The sequence below is a fragment of the Eucalyptus grandis genome, chromosome 2 (genome assembly GCF_016545825.1).
Source record: "Eucalyptus grandis isolate ANBG69807.140 chromosome 2, ASM1654582v1, whole genome shotgun sequence".
NCBI lineage: Eukaryota > Viridiplantae > Streptophyta > Magnoliopsida > Myrtales > Myrtaceae > Eucalyptus > Eucalyptus grandis.
The window spans coordinates 14,401,200-14,421,258 of NC_052613.1; the positions used below are offsets into that span (position 1 = coordinate 14,401,200).

Below are 20,059 nucleotides of genomic sequence, written 5' to 3' on the forward strand. Positions count from 1 at the left end.
AATCTTGGAGTCGCCACTAACTTATTTGGGGTCTGTTAGAAACCAATCAAGACATGGAAGGGTCATATTGATTCCTCCACAACCAAAATTTTTAAGTTCAATGACTTAATTATGTTAATGTTACTATTAAAACCCTTGTGGTACCACTAACTTGAAAGGTTATTGTCTAAGTAGTCAAGCGCGTTTTTACCAATTATGACCTTAGGATATTAAAGTCGCCAAGTGATCATACATATATTCGCGAGGGGCTTATTATAATCCTGAACTAATCCTAACCATTCTAAAAAGAAAATTAACAAACAAGTTATCGAAGTGCAATGTGGTAATAAAACAACTAAGTATTGAAAGTGCAAGCATTAGGCACACAAATATCATGACGACTTGCAGTAAGGCATGAGAAAGAAAACTCGATACTCATCAGGCAAATAAAATACATGGCCACGTTTTTAAGCCTCGGGACATGAACCACCGTAAGTCTGAAATTAGGGACCAGATTCTATTTAAGGTAAGCCTCGTTCACTCACTATTCAACAAACCAACAAGCAATCGATTAACTCCAGCCACTTCCTAATCAAACTAGGGATTTATTAATTGAAGGGAATGAATATTTTATGTTTGCAAAGCAGTAAGATAACATCATTGATTCCTAATTATACTATAATTATCCTTCTAATCTACTCGCTAAAAGATCATGCCTTCCTAATCAAGATTGAAAAAAACATTTCATCATCAATTCGATCACCTCCTAATCAAACTAGGGAAACATAATAATTATCATTAACCTCCATTTGTGTTCATAAATCAGTAGACTAATATCATTATCCCTAATTAAATTATAATTTCCCGCCTAAGCTAACCATCGAAGAACATGCATATATGTAATTGAAAGGCAATCAAAGCATCTACGAACAAGGGTAATTGAACATTTCAATTTTAGCACACAAGTCAACTAGCGATCAACCAAGCAATGGCATGAATCCACTAAAGAAGAGAAGAAGTAGCATTTTCCCAACCAAATTCCTAAAATTTGTACCTTTGGCTTTATTAAAAAGACATTACTATTATTATTTTTTTAAATATTAAAAACCATACCTAGGTCGGGCTGAGTTCTTGAACCCAACCCGAGAACAGAGACCGAGTGCTATCCTAGGCCGTGATCATGACTGAGCTCCTAAATCGAGCCCAGTTGGATCAAGGCCTAGTTTCTTTTTTGGTAGTTTCTTTTTTGGCTTGACCCTATTGGTGTCAATTTGTGGTTTCAGTCAAATTATGCCAAATGTCCATGATTTTGTCAAAATTGACTATGGAATTGAATTGATTTGCTTTAATCGAAATTCAACAGGTCTAATTATCATTATTTATGAAGGACTGGTAAGGCTCCTTGAGAATTGGTCCACCTATCTCAAGCCCGATTTCTTAAAATTGGCTTGAATTTCAATGTGTTATGACTTTAGATCAAATGTCATGAAGGAAATTATTCTAAAAAATGATTTAAAATTTGCTGATTGATGGTCAAAATTCTCGATTTGATTGAAAAGTCAGTTCCTAGTCATTTTTTGTGAAAACTATTAATTACAAGTCTAATTAAGGGTGTGTTTTTATTGCAAAAAAAAAAAAAACTCAATGATATATGAAAACACCTTTTGGTAAAACATTTTCTAGGAATACGATTATTTTTCCTTTGTTTGGTAATATATGATTAAAAATATTTTATGATGTTTAAATATTATTGGAAGATGATGCCAATCTCATTACCTTATTTTAGGCAAAAACAAGTTCGAATTTTTAAATTTTAAATTTCTAAAAAAATTCAAATTTAGAACTATTTTATTTTTCTCTTTTTTTCATTTTTTTTTTCAAAAATTTGATTTTTTAAATTATTTTTAAATTGATTTTCTTTTCTTTCCATTTTCAATTTCTCTCATCCTCTATTGCTATCGAGTAGCGACAACCACAAGCAAGCTTTGCCTCGCCAAGATAGGGCAAGCCGTGAGCTTGTTGATCTCGATGGAGCTCAAACTAGCGAGCTTGGGCTTGCCTAGATCAACCAAGGTTGAGCTTGCTAGCCCATGTCTTGGCCACTTGTCGGGCTGTTGATAGATGCGAAGGCACACAACCGACGGAGGAAGAAGGGGGAAGGAGGAGAAATGAAAGAGAAAAGAAGGAAAAAGAAAAGAAAAAAAATCAAACATAAATAAGTAAATATTCAATTTTTAGAAAAATTAAATTATAAAAATAAACTTTTCATTGATCAATGACCCTTAGACTGAGAGCACAAATTTTGATAGGAAAACATTTTTTGTTGACTAGGAAAACATTCTTTGTTGACTCATTTTTCTAAATGAACTAAATGCAAGAAAATAAGGAAAACGTTTTCTGCAAAACGAACCCACTCTAAACTTGAAAATAATGGGATTGATGATTTTTCGAAGTTTTCAGATTTTAAAAAAAAAGTTGACAGGTTGATATTAGGGGTTGATCGAAATCAATTCAAAGGTAAACCAAGGAATTAATGTCTAAGTTTAAATAAAATGTGATGAAACTTGAAAAATGTTGAAAAACACTTAAATCACTCTTTTTACCCTAGGAAATGGGTCATGTCGCAATCAAAAATCCATAATCTCAAATTTTTATTATGTGACCTACTAGATAAAATCAGATGTCAACAAATTTCTTAACTTCAAAGAATGAGATAATGCCAAGCCATTGCAAATTTAAACTTTTTATGAAGCCCATCACGTGTGACCAGAGAAATAGCACCTGAATCAATTTCACTTCACTTGCACCCTAATCTAACTATCATTCTCATGCCTAAAAAGCATTTCCACCACTTGGCTCATGTCGGGTCTAGCGTTTTTATCTTCCTCCACGCACTTGAGCGCGACCTCGATCAAGACCTCCATTTGCTTCAATTTGTAATCGCCCCTGAGCGCAGGATGCACCATCTCTTCCAGATGGGACCCGTCCTCCCGAGTCCCTTCATCTTATTCCTCACCCACGGGACAAGCCGGATTTGCTTGGCATCCCCTCCGCTCTCCAGTGAGTCGACATTCGTCGTTGGGCTAATTCCGGTCACCATCTCTAACACGACAATCCCGTAGCTATAGACGTCCACCTTGGATGTGATGGGCAGATTTGAGACCCAGTCGGGAGCCATGTACCCTCGGGTTCCTCTAATTCTCGAGAATCCGGAATTCGTCACCTTCCCTCGGTCCATTAGCTTGGAAAGACCAAAATCCGCAACTTTGGGTTGGTAGTCGGAGTCTAAGAGTATGTTCTGAGGCTTCACGTCGCAATGCAGAACCCACTCCAAGCACTCCTCGTGGAGATAAGCTAAACCCTTTGCGGTACCTACCGCGATGTCGAACCGCCTCTTCCAATAAAGCTCAGGTGACGACAAGTTCTGTGCCAGCAATCCGCGTTCCATGAACTCGTATACCAATAGCCTGTGCTTTCCCTCGGCACAGTAACCCCACATCCCGATCAAATTTATGTGGTTCACCTTGCCGATCGTGCTAGCCTCGGCCAGAAAATCGGCCTCTCCAGTTGTGGCAGTGCTGAGCACCTTCACTGCGACGACCCGATCATCTGGCAATACGGCCTTGTACACGATCCCGCCTGCGCCTCTCCCGATCTCCTTGCTAAAATTCCTCGTTGCCTTCTTGAGCTCGTTGTAGGTGAACCGCTTGAACCTGGTTGCGGCATTGAGGTGGCTCTGGTGCACGGAAGTGACGTCTTGCTGGTTCTTGATCAAGAAGAACCACACCAAGAACACCACCACGATCTCGATTCCTCCCACCACGCAGGCAAACCAGAGCATGAAGTTCAACGGCCCTTTTTTGCGTTTCTTGGAGTAAGTCCTGTCCAAGACCTTCACCTCCGGGGTGGAGGGCAAGTGTACTGAGTCCTCTTCACCAGCTAGTCCACGGTGAAGGTCTTATTCTTGGGGACCTTGAAAAAGAACTCGCCGATGAAGCTGGGCGAGTTGTGGCCATTCAGGAGCTCGATCTTGGGGAAGCAATGGGACGTGCCGCCGGAGCCTAACGCGCTGTATTGGAATCCTTGGCAGTTGCACAGGCTTAGGCAAGTCTGCCGGCACTTCGCGAGAGTGGTGTTATAGATGATGTTGTAGTTGTAGCCATAGAAATCGACGTACTGGAGCTTCATGAACTTGATCTCGTCGGCGACACACCCGTCGGAGAAGGTGAAATCGGGCATGCAACCGGCCATGCAACCGGCCGACCAGTCGCCTGGGACCTTGGGAACGTACCCAGGCACGCAGGATCAGCTCCGACCCTTGGTCGGGTCGTAGCTGTAGAGGCTGTTGTTGCCGCACACCCCGAGGATGAAGCAGGGGTTGCTACTGAGCGCTTCCCATGTCACGGCCCAGACGGTCGAGTGTAGCTCGCGGCTGTAGACCCGCAAGTTGCCATCAAAGTCAAGGGTCATCCTTCTCTGCGTAGCCGCGACGCCGTAATCGGAGGTGTAGAACGAGTAGTTGTGAGAGGACTGGAAGCGACCGAGTAGGTTGAGCACAGCGATGCGGCTGCTGTTGTAAAGGAATCGGTCCGTGCTCCACGGGTAAGGCCAGTAGACGCCTGAGATTGATGGGCCGCAGAAGAGGAGGCGGAGGACATTGTCGTTGTTGAAGTAAAGCTTGTAGAACCCGGTCGAGTAGTTGTACCGGCTCCGAGCAGAGATCAGGCATGTTTTTCCAGTGAAGGGCTGCTGAGGGAGGAGGGTGTCAGTCGGTGAGTCGAAGCTCTGCCACAGGACGCCGCCACTGCCATCGGTGAGGAAGAGGTTCCCAGTGTCATTGAGGCGGAGATTGGCGGTGGAGGGGGAGTTGGTGTCGGAAGACCAGACCTCAGCGCCAGCATCGCCGACATCAGTGAGGACGAGGTTGCCCGAGTCGAGGAGGGATAAGGCGGAGCGTCGGCCGTTGACGGGGGCCTCGCAGTTGGCCATCCAGACGGGGGTGCAGGCGGTGCCGGAGCATGGGGGGTGGCTAAACCAGACGACGAAGCCATAGGCGTTGTCGCCGACAGGGAAGAAGCCAGCAGAGAAGGCGCCGGAGGGGGAGACGAGGACGTCGCCGGGGTCCTCAACGGAATGGGACGCGCGTTTGGCGAGGTTGGGCAACGCCGAGGTGGAGAGCCGACAAGATTGGAGGAAGACGAAGAGGAAGAGAGGGAGGAGGAGCGAGGGCGGTGGAGCCATTAGGACTCGGCGGGGAAAGAGTTGCAGTGAATCTTGCCAAGGACTATATTCAATTGACCACCAAATCCAGTGATTTTTGCTTTTGGGTTGAGCACGTTGTACGGTTTGGATCAACCGCAGCAGTCCGGTCGTGGAAAACAGGGGAAGCCCAATCATTGGGATGTTGACTTCAAGTGTATCAATTATTAGACTTGAGTCTTGTTGACACCTAAATTTTGATTAGGTTATTAATTAGGCCTTAATTTCTTTTATATTTCCTTTTTCGGATAATAGGCAAAACAAATAACAAAAACAACAAAAAACAAATAAAAACAGGAAAAGAAACAAAAAGAAAAGCATAAGCCAATAGCCACAAGGGCTGGGCCTTCAAAGCCTAGCCCCTCCCTCTTTTCTTTTCCTTCGCAGGCCTGCGAGCCCCAGCCGCGTGGCTCAGCCCCACCCTTTCTCCTTGTCTTCTTCCTCCCCTATCTTCTTCCCCAACCGGATAAGCAGCACGCGCCGGAGAGGAGGACGCGCGCGACGCCGGAGCAAAACGGAGGAACAGTAGCGCACGTGGAGCAGGGGGTGGCTGACGTCGGATAAGAACGTAGAAGGGGCAGCTGGCATTGGATGGGACGCCGGTTCGGCCGGCGGAGACCGCTTGGCGCACGGGGACCGGCGGTCGAAGCTCCGTCGACCGGCTGCTCCCTCGCCTATAAATAGGCCCTCGTTTCCGTTGTCGAAGAGGCACGCCAGAAGATCGCAAGCTTGGAAACTTCTTCCTGAGAGACTTCGGAGGAGGTTGAAGAGCGAGCGAGAGGAAGGCGAGTGAGAGAGAACTCGGGTCGCGAGTTCGGCTGACCTCCCACTGAGAGACTTCAGGGGAGGTTGCCGGCGAGCGAGTCCGAGGCGGTCAGATCCGGCCGGTGGAGGCTCGGATCTGGCCGGAGGGGAGAGAGTAAGAGCGAAGAGGAAGCCCAGATCTGAGGAGGAGCGAGGGCCGGATACGAGGAGAAAGGAGGCACTCCAAGCCACCACCGCCACCCCGAGCTGTGCCCCGACGCCGTCTAGATCTGAGTGAATGGGTTCCGGAAGGTAGGGGTTCCGTTGCCGTCGCTGCACCCACCGTTGTTGCACCGGACTGCTGCCGAGCCGTGCTGCAGTCCTCCCCCGACGCTGTCCCCAAACCAGCAACGACCCTGCTGCATCGTCGCTGTGACGTTCTCCACCCTCGACGCAGTCCCCGACGATTCGCCGAGACCCCTGTGGTGTTCGGCCGCTGTCGCACCTCACACCGTCACCGTGCCGTCGCCTGCCGCGACGCCACCGTCGCTTGCCGTGTCGCCACTGTCGCCGTGTCACCGCCCGTGACGTTCCGGTCATCCTTCATCGGCGCCGCGAAGACAAAAGAAGGGAGAGAGGCGCTGCTTAGGGCCGAACCGGGTCCGGAGAAACCCCATCCGGTAGGGTTTTTCCCCCATTCGAGTCTTCTCGGGCCGGTTGTGTGGGCTGTTTTTGTGCATAAATGGGCCTTGGTTAGTTCATGGGCTTAAAAAAGAAAAAGGGAGAAAAATCTGAGTCGGGCCCGCAACGCGGCCCGTCCGCGTCGGGTCGCCGACTGGCCGGACCCAACCCGGATCCGACCCGGTCGGTTTTATTTTGTTATTTTAATATAAAATAATTCTAATAAATAAAAAATAAATATTTTATTTTCAAAAAAAAAAAAAGTGTTTTATTTTCAAAAAATATTAAAAAATATTTTAATTTCCAGAAAACCGAAAAATGTTTTAAAATATTAAAAAATGTTTTATTTTTCAAAAAAATAAAAAAAATCAAAAATATTCCATATTTTCCAAAAAAGCCAAAAATTCAGAAAAAACCAAAAGACTTGTATTTTTCCAAAAATACCAAGAAATCCCTTTTATGTCCAAAAAATGAGAAAAATACTAAAAAAATGTTTTTCTTCCCAAAAATGCATGGAAAATCTCTCAAAAATCCAAAAAGCCTTAGGATTTAAACAATATTAGGTACCGAAAGGGCATTAGTGATTAACTAGTGTAATCAAGTCCCCGATCCTAATTTCTCTGGTTGCGCAGGAGCGAGTATTTCTCCCGATACTTCGCTTGGGTTTCTAATCGACCCATCCCAAACCGATTAGTGGCGACTCCGTTTTAAAATTAATTTACAGGTTAAAAATTTAGATTATTAAAGTCGTGAATTGGTGGACTTGGGAGAGTCCAGGCATAATAAATTCAGCCGAGCCATTAGCCTCCTTAGGCGCCCGTACCCGATTGCAGGTGCCAAAAAAAAAAGAGGTCGCGACAGCTTGGCGACTCCACTGGGGACTTTGAGGACTTAGGCCATTTTATCTTTGTTTAAATGCTTTGCTGACTTGGGTTTTTTTCTTTTGTGCAGGATAATAGCTTAAATTTTATTTTTTCTGTTAAAATAAAATGTTTTGTGATTATAAACTGTTGTGCATCCTTAAATGTTTTAGCACTACGCGTGGCACACATAACCCGGCCGCCGGACCTAGGCCGCCATAGGATTTCTAGGATGGTGTTAAGAAAGATACGACCTCGAATGGGAGACTGCGATGTAGAGGTTGCCTTTCTTTTCCCCGAATTTCTTAGCCGAGGTTAGAAGGGTATTCTGCTAACGCGAGACTGCGACGAGCGGATATCCTTTTAATCTCAACAAACCTTCTCAGTTAGAAATTGAGCCGCACATATCATGCGCATGTCTATGTAATTGCCATCAATTTTCTCATGTGAAGTAAGTTTTTTATTTCGTGTAATTTACTTACCTTCCTGTATATATTGAGTGGTCCATGATTAGTCTAGGATTTAATACCACGGTCATTTAAATTTGAAAGTAATTGTTATAAAGTTAAAAAAAAATTGCAAAAAAAAACTACTTTCAGTTGATATTTTTATTCTCAAGCATGTTACAAAATTCTTTTTCGCAAGAATTTTCATTTGCCTAAAAAAAGGAGATAGAAATCTTTTTCAAAATTTGTTGCAACTCATGCTTTCTTCACCTTTCAAAATTGAATATCTTTTTAGCTCATGTTAACATGTCACGTGCCCTTTTTTCAATCAATGTTTAGGAAATCCTCTACCTTTTCATGAATAAACAAAAATAGTAGGATTAGGTCGTCATCATGGACTGACTCTCCATCTACGCCTTGTCTTCACACATGCTTGTTTATTCGTGGACAGGTAATCACGGAACATCAACGTTCACCAGTCCAGACTCGCTCAAAAGCAAGAGCAAGAATGGCTGAAGAAAATGTACCAAGCCGTATTGCGGTCGTAGAAAGCGAAATGAAACAAGTTTTCAATGTGCTTCAACAACTTTCAAAGCAGATGGACTCCATCCAGGGCAAACTTACTCCCGCCCCGGCCTCAATCGAGGTATTGTTGCCACAATCATCTACTAGGGGTGATCAAAGTGGAGATACCGATGATAACATGCCCGAATTGGAGGATGATCCGCACCCAACCATGATCGAGAAAGCTAGGCCAGACAGTTTGTCTAAAACTGAGCATGACAAACGCCTCGAAAAGCTTGAGGAGAAGTTGAAACAATTGCAAGGCCTCCAAGATCCTACTTAGACGGACCTCTCCATTTATTCCAATGTCAAAATGCCGGAAAAATTCAAAATGCCTGAGTTTGAGAAGTACGATGGCACGACTTGCCCTAGGGCTCATTTGCAAATGTACTTGGTTCGAATGACCCAATACGTTAATAATGCACCATTAATGATCCAGTTGTTCCAATCAAGTCTAATAGGCCCTGCCCTGAGGTGGTACATTACAAAGAACATGAATCTCCTCGAAACATGGAGCGAGGTGAGTGAGGCATTCCTCAAGCGTATAAGTTCATAATGGACATTACCCCTTCTCGTGAGGACCTTGAGCGAACCGAAAAGAAAAAGCATGAATCGTTCAAAGAATATACTATCCGATGGAGGAATCTGGCCTCCCAAATCAGTCCTGAACCAACCGATTTTGAGCTGAGAAAGATGTTTATCAAAACCTTCCCTTACGAGTACCGCAATCGAATGGTAACCACGATCGCCGAATCATTTAATCAACTCATTCCAGTAGGGGAGCAAATCGAAATAGGGTTGAGGGATGGTTGGTTCACAACCCGCATCCACGGGCGGGTTCAGGCATGAAGAAAGATAAAGAACCCCGGGTAGATGTCAATGCGACCTACAATCATTCTCCAACAATTCAGACAAATGCAAGACAGCAACAGACCACCAGCCATCAACCATCCCAGCGTTACAGTAACAAGAGACAATTTACTCCTCTTCCTGGATCTCCGTCACAAGTACTGGCAATCCTCCAAAAGAAGACTCTCCTTTCGATTAAGCCAAAGCGACCCAACGCTGAAAGTTTTTCCAACTATGACCCGTCAAAGATATGCGACTATCACATGGAAGAAGTGGGGCATTCGACTGATGAGTGTTTCGCCCTCAAAAGTCGAATCCAGAACCTGTTAGACACTAAAGCTTTCTCATTCCAGAGCAATTCGCTCCCTGATCACACCGACAAAGTAAATGCGGTATTGAATTCTGAAGACAGTCAGAGCAGAAATGTCGAATCGCATACTGTTGACATTCATCAAGGGCTAGTGAAGGCCGGGCATTATTCAGGCAATGAAGTGCCACCCTTAGCAACAGAGAAAGAAGGGCCAGATGACATGACCACCATGTTTGGAGACCTTTTCATGGACACCATCAATGAAGGACCGTAAAGGGAAATGGGTACAGGCCCGCTCGAGTAGAACCCTTTTTAATTTCCTTTCATATTCCCCTACGTGGGAACCCGTACCTCTTTCTTAAGTCTGGCTTGTTTTTATTTTCAACATCAGTTCCGCTTGAGGAACTAACTTTTGAAAACACTTTTCCAAAATGTAAATCTACCTATTAAATAAAGTTGAAAATATTTTGAGAGCATGAGGCGGTATCCCAAACCAACCCGGTGATGCTATCCAACCATGAAAAAATTATCATCCAAGAAGAATACTGAAGGCTGGGCTTCCTCATGCTTTTTCTCCTCCGAATACATATTTTGAAAACAAAAAACACTTCATCACCAAAATTTTTCAAAAAAGATGATAAATTTAATCATGTTTGTCTTTCTGACTCACTCACTTCATGTCTCAGAAGATCATTCCCGTCCCCTTTGACTTAGTGTGACAGGGGCATTTGAAGCAAGCACATTATGTGAACTCACCGAATTCAATGACACCCTCCCAAGAAAGCGGGGCAAACAAAAGGATCATCACGTTTCAAAATGGTAAGTCCTATTCCCTGAACATAATGTCGAAAATGACATCCTCTCTCTTCCATCTACAAGAAACGAAGGATGGGATGTAATATGCACAGGCATATTATCAAACTTGAAGCATGCATAGCATGATAGCTCAAGGCAGGATGTCCCGAGTTCATTGATAGGACTTCCAGCTTCAACGAGCCAAGAAGCACAAAGAAGGATTTGCTTCTCTTCCTTTAAAGTGATTACTCACAACGGGAGAAAATCTAGACAGTCAAAGCGATCTATAGCCCCACACCCTGGACAATGATGTTGGAATCTAGAAACTTCACTCCAGACGCATATTCTTCCAAGGAGTAATTGCCATCAGAAAACTTGAGATTTTTTATCTCAGATTCCATAAAAGCTTGAGGTACATGACTTTTGCGCAATGATGCTATAGTTAAAGACATAAGGAGAAATTCCACAGAAGGAAGGCGTTGAAGATGAATCAACGACCAACAATCACGCATACATGGTCACAAAGGAGGAAGGCCAATTGAAGGAAATATTGAACTATGCCAAGACGAAGAGGATGTCATCAGTATACAGAAATCCTTAGGAATCAACAAATACAAACTTTGAAGAAGAGTAATTTGGTATCGTTTCCAATACTCCCCCCTCTTTGAATTCACTTTTTGACATATTCCCCCTATTGGCAGGAAGCACCAGGATTCAAGAGCCAAATTTGATGGTTAAGTTTGGCAAATCAATATTGGCCAAGCTAGTACATGGAAATGACCCACATCAAATTCACCTGGCTTCATGTAAAAGGACATGTCATCCAGGAGCCAATACAGAGAATAATTGACTTAACAAAGCAAGGGACATAGGACTTCGTGTCCCCCTCTCACTTCAAGTTCACCGAATCATCTGCAAACCAGTGAAGGGTAAAGTTGTATCAATTCCAGTTATTCAACTCTTGAAAGAGTTCATGATTAACACATTCTCTCTTGTTTGTTACAGGACCACCTGACTGTCAAAAGCAAGGATAACGAATCAATGAGAAACATGTCTTGTTTGTTGCAAGATTACCTGACTGTCAAAAACAAAGATAATAAATCAATGAGAGGCATGACAAACTCTCCTAAGCGAAATGGCGTCCTGAGTAATCGCCAAAGCAAATGACAAAAAATCTTCAGGCCTCAACCCACATTTGATTTTGGCCAGACTAATTGATCTACTTGTACATCTTCTCTTCTGCAGGGGCAAAAGCAGAGAGGCCCGATCAGATTCCCAACCCCGGCTGATCCTTCATGTGTCATATCCCTAACCAATAGGGACAACTATCGACACCCATTTGCGAATAACCCTTTTGATGTTCAAAATCTAACATATTTGGAAATACCATTATGTTAGCCCCTAAAGTTTTCAATAGGGTCTTTTTTGAGTAAAAACCATTCACTTGTTTTGAAGAGTTTAAACTCCATCATATTCGAAATGTTGCATGTCGTTTCTAGATGAATTCTGCATGATGATTTTGTCTATCTAAGTCACTGATTCCACTAAGGATTATCAGAATAGACAGCTAAGTGAAGAATACAAGATTGATTGAGCATGCTGGATGAGGTGCGTCAGAATGATGAAAGGCAAGCCATATCCTACACACAGTCCCTCATCTATACACTTGTGAGATGAGTGCAGAAGATTCCATGGCTGCAGGGTAAAGAGTTCTCTCGCGAATGGTATGATAACCAAAATAGTGAGAGGCATTTCATCGCTCACCCCCATTGAGCCCCATACATTGGTGAAGCTTCTCTCATACCCCCGTCAAGAACAACCCCTACACCGGGGCAAATTAGAAGCGAAGCAGCATCACAAGGTGAGAAAAGAGATAGAAATTTTCTTGCTCGCACTTGCATCAATCTTTGGGTGTCTTTATTGCATATGAACACTCACATTAATTGAAGTGCCCTAGAGTCATGAAGAGCAATTCTTTCTTTACACACTTGTATCTATTGTACAACTCAATTGAGTCTGTAAATTCATCCTCACATGGAGGCAAAGCAGAAGCTACTGCCATTTGAGCAGCATAATCAAAAGCGCCGACAAAAGATGAAGACTCAATAGTCTAACAAAGGCGTTTGCTTGAATTTGTCAAGATCAGCTCTCAAGCAACAAGAATGAAAAAAACATGGGCATAAAAAAGCAGTGTACCTGGTAAGAGCAAGGTCAATGCCCATAAAAGAAGAACTGGAATAAAAATAGGGGCATGAAAGAAGCAGTGTGCCTGGTAAAAACAAGGCCAATGCCCCCCAGTCAAAAATGCAGCCAACAAAATGTTGCTGTTGTGGTCCTTAGAACCTCCATTTGACAGTGAGAAGAAAGACTGGTGACAAATGCCAAGGCAATCACCAGCTCTACCTTTTTACACATGAGTCAAGCCTACATTGCATCCCATTGTAAAAGTCTCTTCAGACTAGGGGCACTTCAATTAACGCAGGATTTCATATGTCTATAAGCATCGCTCGGAGAAGTACGAGCAAGATTACTCTATCTCTTTTCGCAGGGTTCTTGACTCGTAAACCCGGAGATGATCATGCAACATTTTCGTCCATTAGCTTCAACCTTGATGGTCCCCTTCGATGAGCCACTAACTAAGAACTCATCATAGTTTCAACAAAGACCTCTCACATTGGTAAAGTCGTACCGTTTGCGAGAATACTCAGACCCCTGCTGACATGATGACAGTGAGATAGTGTGGTCCTTATGAATCTTGCATCAATGGTCAGGATAGCCTTTTCCATGAGAGTGAGCGAAAAGTCCTTTCAGACTGAAAGTCCCTCATTTGGCATGCTCAAGACATCTACATTCTAAATGAAGGTTGTCTTTCAAAAATCTTCCCCAGTGGAAATCAAAAGATGCAGAATTGACAAAATTATCATGCATGAATCTCATTTGAACTCATGAATTTATAGCATATACAATCATGTGTGCATATTGTGCAAATAGCATACATACTCTCAGAGAGTAGAGATATTGCCAGGTAAGCATATCCCTATCCACATTTGTCTTAAGGTACCTACCACTGTCTAGGTACTCTCTTCTTGACACTCGACCTATTCGAGTTGTCCCAAGAGTATTAATACTTGTGACTGACCAAGTATCCCTTTATCGTTGAATACCTACTGCTGTCTAGGTATCCCTATTATCTTTGAGTACTAGTCACCGTTCGAATACTCCCTTTTCCTGACACTCGACTTGTTCAAGTTGTCCCCAGAGTATTGATACTTGTGACTGACCAAGTATCTCTTGGAATACCTACTGCTATCTAAGTATCCCCATATCGTCAAGTACCCACCGTTGTCCAGGTACATCCTTTTCATGACACTTAACTTGCCCAAGTCGTCCCCAAATATAACAGCTGTTCCAGCATTCCACTGCTTTGTGTGCCAGCGCCTACCCAGGTATGCTTCCTTACACTTGGACCAACTGAGTGGTCCCAGGTTATATCATTAAATAGTTGTGTTCATCCAAGTATCCCAGTACTTTGTACACCTGTGGCTATCCAGGTGTTCCACCCCTTTTAAGTGCCTGCGGCAATCCAGGTAAGCCTTGTGCTACGTTCAAATTCCCTTTACCAGGAGGTGAGAGACCTTCACGAATATCCAAGGTACGCCCTTGATATTCCCAATTACCAGGAGGTGAGAGACCTTCACGAATATCCAAGGTATGCCCTCGATATTCCCAATTACCAGGAGGTGAGAGACCTTCACGAATATGCGGGGCACGCCCTCCATATTCCCATTACCAGGAGGTGAGAGACCTTCACGAATATCTCAGGTACGTCCTCAATATTCCCCTTTACCAGGAGGTGAGAGACCTTCATGAATATGCGAGGCACGTCCTTAATATTCCCAATTACCAGGAGGTGAGAGACCTTCACGAATATCTCAGGTACACCTCAGGTACGTTCTCGATATTCCCCTTTACCAGGAGGTGAGAGACCTTCACGAATATCTCAGGTACGTCCTCGATATTCTCCTTTACCAGGAGGTGAGAGACCTTCACGAATATCTTAGGTACGCCCTCGATATTCCCAATTACTAGGAGGTGAGAGACCTTCATGAATATCTCAGGTACGTCCTCGATATTCCAACTACCAGGAGGTGAGAGACCTTCACGAATATCTCAGGTACGTCCTCGATATTCCCCTTTACCAGGAGGTGAGAGACCTTCATGAATATGCGAGGCACGTCCTCAATATTCCCAATTACCAGGAGGTGAGAGACCTTCACGAATATCTCAGGTACGTCCTCGATATTCCCAATTACCAGGAGGTGAGAAACCTTCATGAATATCCCAGGTACACCCTCGATATTTCCCAATTGCCAGGAGGTGGGACACCTTCACAAATATCCAAAGTATTCCCCAAGAGTTTGTACCTGTGATCGTCCAGGTACTATCTCCCAACAAATAGATGCCCTGAGAAAGGTCAGCGCATCTCCCGTCAAGGCGACCGAAGAAAGGTTCGGGTCCTAGACAAACCAACTTATTGCTCTAACAAGCGACCGAAGAAAGGTTCGGGTCCTAGAGAAACCAACCTATTGCTCTAACAGGCGACCGAAGAAAGGTTCAGGTCCTGGAAAAGCAATTCCCGTCAAGGCGACCGAAGAAAGGTTCGGGTCCTAGACAAACCAACTTATTGCTCTAACAGGCGACCGAAGAAAGGTTCGGGTCCTGGAAAAGCAATTTCCCATCAAGGCGACCGAAGAAAGGTTCGGGTCCTAGACAAATCACTTATTGCTCTAACAGGCGACCGAAGAATGGTTCGGGTCCTGGAAAACCAATCTCCTCATGCAACAGGTAAGATGACGCCTTGATACTTGCCAAAACTCGAGGTTCACACCCTATCTCACTCACTCCCGGTAAGTAACTATAGGTATCTTCTTATATGTCTTAGTATATTATATTACTTATTTTCTGTATAGGACAATAGGTCTCAAATAAAATATAATCTATTGCATATGTATAGACAAAATTTAGGTATCAGTTTGTCTTTGAATGCAACCTCTGCGAACTCACCTTCAAAGAGGGGCAGCTGTTGACACCTAAATTTTGATTAGGTTATTAATTAGGCCTTAATTTCTTTTATATTTCCTTTTTCGGATAATAGGCAAAACAAATAACAAAAACAACAAAAAACAAATAAAAACAGGAAAAGAAACAAAAAGAAAAGCATAAGCCAATAGCCACAAGGGCTGGGCCTTCAAAGCCTAGCCCCTCCCTCTTTTCTTTTCCTTCGCAGGCCCGCAGGCCCAGCCGCGTGGCTCAGCCCGGCCCTTTCTCCTTGTCTTCTTCCTCCCTTGTCTTCTTCCCCAACCGGATAAGCAGCACGCGCCGGAGAGGAGGACGCGCGCGACGCCGGAGCAAAACGGAGGAACAGTAGCGCACGTGGAGCAGGGGGTGGCTGGCGTCGGATAAGAACGTAGAAGGGGCAGGCTGGCGTCGGATGGGACGCCGGTTCGGCCGGGCGGAGACCGCGGCGCACGGGGACCGCGGTCGAAGCTCCGTCGACCGGCTGCTCCTCGCCTATAAATAGGCCCCGTTTTCGTTGTCAAAGAGGCACGCCCAGAAGATCGCAAGCTTGGAAACTTCTTCCTAAGAGACTTCGGAGGAGGTTGAAGAGCAAGCGAGAGGAAGGCGAGTGAGAGAGAACTCGGGTCGCGAGTTCGGCGACCTCCCACTAAGAGACTTCGCGGGCCCGTCCGCGTGCGGGTCGCCGACCCTGGTCGGACCCAACCCGCGGATCCCACCCGGGTCGGTTTTATTTTGTTATTTTAATATAAAATAATTCTAATAAATAAAAAATAAATATTTTATTTTAAAAAAAACAAAAAGTGTTTTATTTTCAAAATAATATTAAAAAATATTTTAATTTCCAGAAAACCGAAAAATGTTTTAAAATATTAAAAAATATTTTATTTTTCAAAAAAATCAAAAAAATAAAAATATTCCATATTTTCCAAAAAAAAAGCCAAAAATTTCAGAAAAAACCAAAAGACTTGTATTTTTCCAAAAAATACCAAAAAATCCCTTTATGTCCAAAAATGAGAAAAATACTCAAAAATGTTTTTCCTCCCAAAATGCATGGAAAATCTCTCAAAAATCCAAAAGCCTTAGGATTTAAACAATATTAGGTACCGAAAGGGCATTAGTGATTAACTAGTGTAATCAAGTCCCCGATCCTAATTTCTCTGGTTGCGCAGAGCGAGTATTTCTCCGAGATACTTCACTTGGGTTTCTAATCGACCCATCCCAAACCGATTAGTGGCGACTCCGTTTTAAAATTAATTTACAGGTTAAAAATTTAGATTATTAAAGTCATGAATTGGTGGACTTGGGAGAGTCCAGCATAATAAATTCAGCCGAGCCATTAGCCTCCTTAGGCGCCCGTACCCGATTGCGGGTGCCAAAAAAAAAAAAAGGTCGCGACAAGTCTATCGTGAATACTCTGAAACATCCCATAAGAAAGTGGCCATTTGATGCGGGAGCTAGGATGTCCGCCACCATGGCAGCTTCTCCTCCCTCGCTTCTCTTACTCATCTCATTTTCGTTTTCTTTGGATTTCTTATTTTCTGTATATTGGAACATACTCATTCTATTTTGAATTATTTTTAAACTTTTCTCTATTTGCCAAGTGGAATGCCACGTTGTCATGAACTAACCTCGGGTAAACCACTTAGAATTTGGCTAATGAATTAATAAGTCTAAATTTATATTGGGCTCTCTCAAAGCCCATTTCAATTCGTGACTTAGGTTTAACTTCTTAACATGCCATTGATTTTTCAATTATGAGTCGTTACTAATCTATTTTCGGTGGGTCAATCAATTATGAGTCGTTACTAATCTATTTTCAGTGGGTCGATTAGAAATCCAAGTAAAGTTATGGGAGATTCACTTTACTCCTGCGAACCAAAGATTTATGGATTCAGAGACTTGATTACACTAGATTCCTCTAACACACTTTAAGTACCTTTCTCTTTTATTTTTAAAAAATATTTTGCAAACAGTATGAATTGATTTTAATTTACTTCCCTAACATGTGAGGTGTTCATGCAGTTGTGCAAACCACCAATTTAACACCTAGATAAAGCAGTGAATAAATTGCAGGACTTACCTCATGGCATTGAAAGCATATGCAATGTTAGATCAGAATTCACATCAACAATCCTAGATATGATTTCTAATTAATACGCAATTATTTTTTTTTGTTTTCACTTATTTAATGAAAATCATGCTTTATGCAATGCAATGTTACTAATTTAACATGAAGTGATATGACATAGCAATATAACCTAAACTATATGACGTTAGTATAATATTTTTGTGTTTTCTTAATATGTATGCAATCTATCCTAGAGAATGAAATTAATTTATCATAAGACAATTTTTTTTTTTGGTATTTTACATGAAATTCGAAATTAAAAAATTGCAAAAAAAAAAAGTCTATCTAGATTAAGATATCATCCAACTTATATTAGGAATTAGGTTAGGCCAAATCATAATTTAAACTAGAACGTTATCTTAATTAAGTAATCACTAACCTAAAATGCAACTTATCTAGGGAAAATTATCTAAACTTCTAATTAATTAGAAAATAAAATTAAACACGCAATCTTATTCTAATATGCAATGACGTGTAAAGAATGCCCTAATTCTAGTTTTTTTCCTTTTTCTTTTTATGAAATTCGAAATTAAAATTGTCACATAATTAAACATGCAACTTAAATTAATGAAAAAAACTAACATCCTAAATTAATGTTTTTTTAAATTTTTATTTTTAAAAATTCGAAATAAATAAATTTCATATTCTAAATATGCAAAATAACCCTAAAACAAGAAATATTCTAACATGAACCTAATCTTAACTCAAATACATTTTTTAGGTTTTCTTTTACGGAAACAAAAATCGATTCAAATGACATAATAGCAAATTAGACAAGATAAGATTGATATACATAAATTGGCTAATCGTATCTCAGGCATGAGATCGAATTAGCCAATTTTTTTAACAAAATCGTGAATCGTATCTCGAGCATGAGATCGAGTTTACGATTTTTCCGTGCAATTAGAAGTCATATTTCGGGCATAAAATTGGACTGTCAACTATATGCACGTTGTAAAATTAGGAAGATTTCCCAATTTATAAGGCTACTCGAGATTACGGATATCAGCATATCAAGAATTTCAATCATGTGCATCAACGAATATATCAAATAAGGAAACGGAATTTTCAGAAATCAAAATAGACAAAATCTTTACCTATTCCGAATATTGGCTTCCAAATTTGAACTTCGAATAGCTAGCAATGCTCAGCGAGGCTCACAGCTCAGACTTGGATGTCGGGACCGGATTTTGGTGGCGCTCGGTTAGCTATGGGGACGGGAGAGCTCGCCGAGAGGACCCACGGCAAAGGATCTCCGCGGTTGTTGTCGCGATGGGATTTCGAACGGGCTCTATGAGACCTGAAAACGGCTTGGACTGATGGCGGCTCAAGTCAACTTTTGGCCTCTTCCTCTTGGAGCTTGGACCAAAGAAATAATGCGTTCCCAAATTCCAGCAATGGAGCTCCTTTCAGCAGTAAAACAAATTTCCCCCCGATTGCTCTTCAGTTTTGTCTTCTTGCGTCAATGATTGTTGCCTTGGGCGAACACGCAAGTGATTGTAGGGACATTTACGTCGGCTTACTGGAAGTTGTTGGAACCGCCTGGAACAAGGACGCTCCTCGTGGTTAGATTGTTAGTGGAAATTCGCTAGAGCTCGTCTGCTCCACCGAGCACCGCCTGAAACTCGCTGTTCTGCATTCGATAAATAGTGGGACGTCGCCTGGAAGACTCGTAGGTGTAGGGACAGCAGCGGCAGGGCAACAAGAGAGAGAGGCGATGCGGGATGGCGTCACAGACAACGAGGGAGCGGCGACGCAGCGTGGCAACCGTCTCCGCCAAAGCTTGGCTGAGATTGTTCCCTCCGAATTTGTGGCCGTGTATTCTCAATTGTTTGGCCCCTCCCCCCTTCGTTTCGTCCGTATTCGAGTCAATTTATAGGCAATGGACTGAAGATTGTCTATGACCTCCCGAGCACAATATATCTTTTTATTTTCCTCATCCCTTTGAATATTTTCCATCGATTTTATCGCTTATTGCCAAAGATTCAAGATTGTAATAAGATTTTTCTCAAATTTCAAATCTTGTGAAGATGAGCTCATAATATCTCATTGTCACACTTGCCCTTTCCGAGGATATATGAATAGATTGCATAAAAATACAAAAAATATTATGTCATATCACCAAAAATATTAAATCGCCAATTCTTTAATTTTTGGTCATCAAGAAATAACGGGCTCTGAACCATCGTGTCAAATCCATCATGATCCAATGCAAATGCAATAATAATAATAATAATAAATGCTCCTAAAACTATATGTTATGCAATTTCATTTAATATTTTTGTTTAGGGGTTAAAAATTAATTCATAATTTTTTATGCAATAAATAAATGACTGGATTGCCAAAATTTAGGTGTCTCACACGT

At 42.5% G+C, this 20,059-nt stretch overlaps 1 protein-coding gene and 1 pseudogene across 1 annotated transcript in view; both read right to left on the bottom strand.

Moving 5' to 3' along the window:
• LOC108957405 (putative disease resistance protein At3g14460) overlaps positions 1-20,059 on the bottom strand; it is an 86,426-nt gene that overhangs the window by 38,997 nt on the left and 27,370 nt on the right. The window lies entirely within an intron of this gene.
• On the bottom strand, positions 2,707-5,323 carry LOC104434619 (annotated as a pseudogene).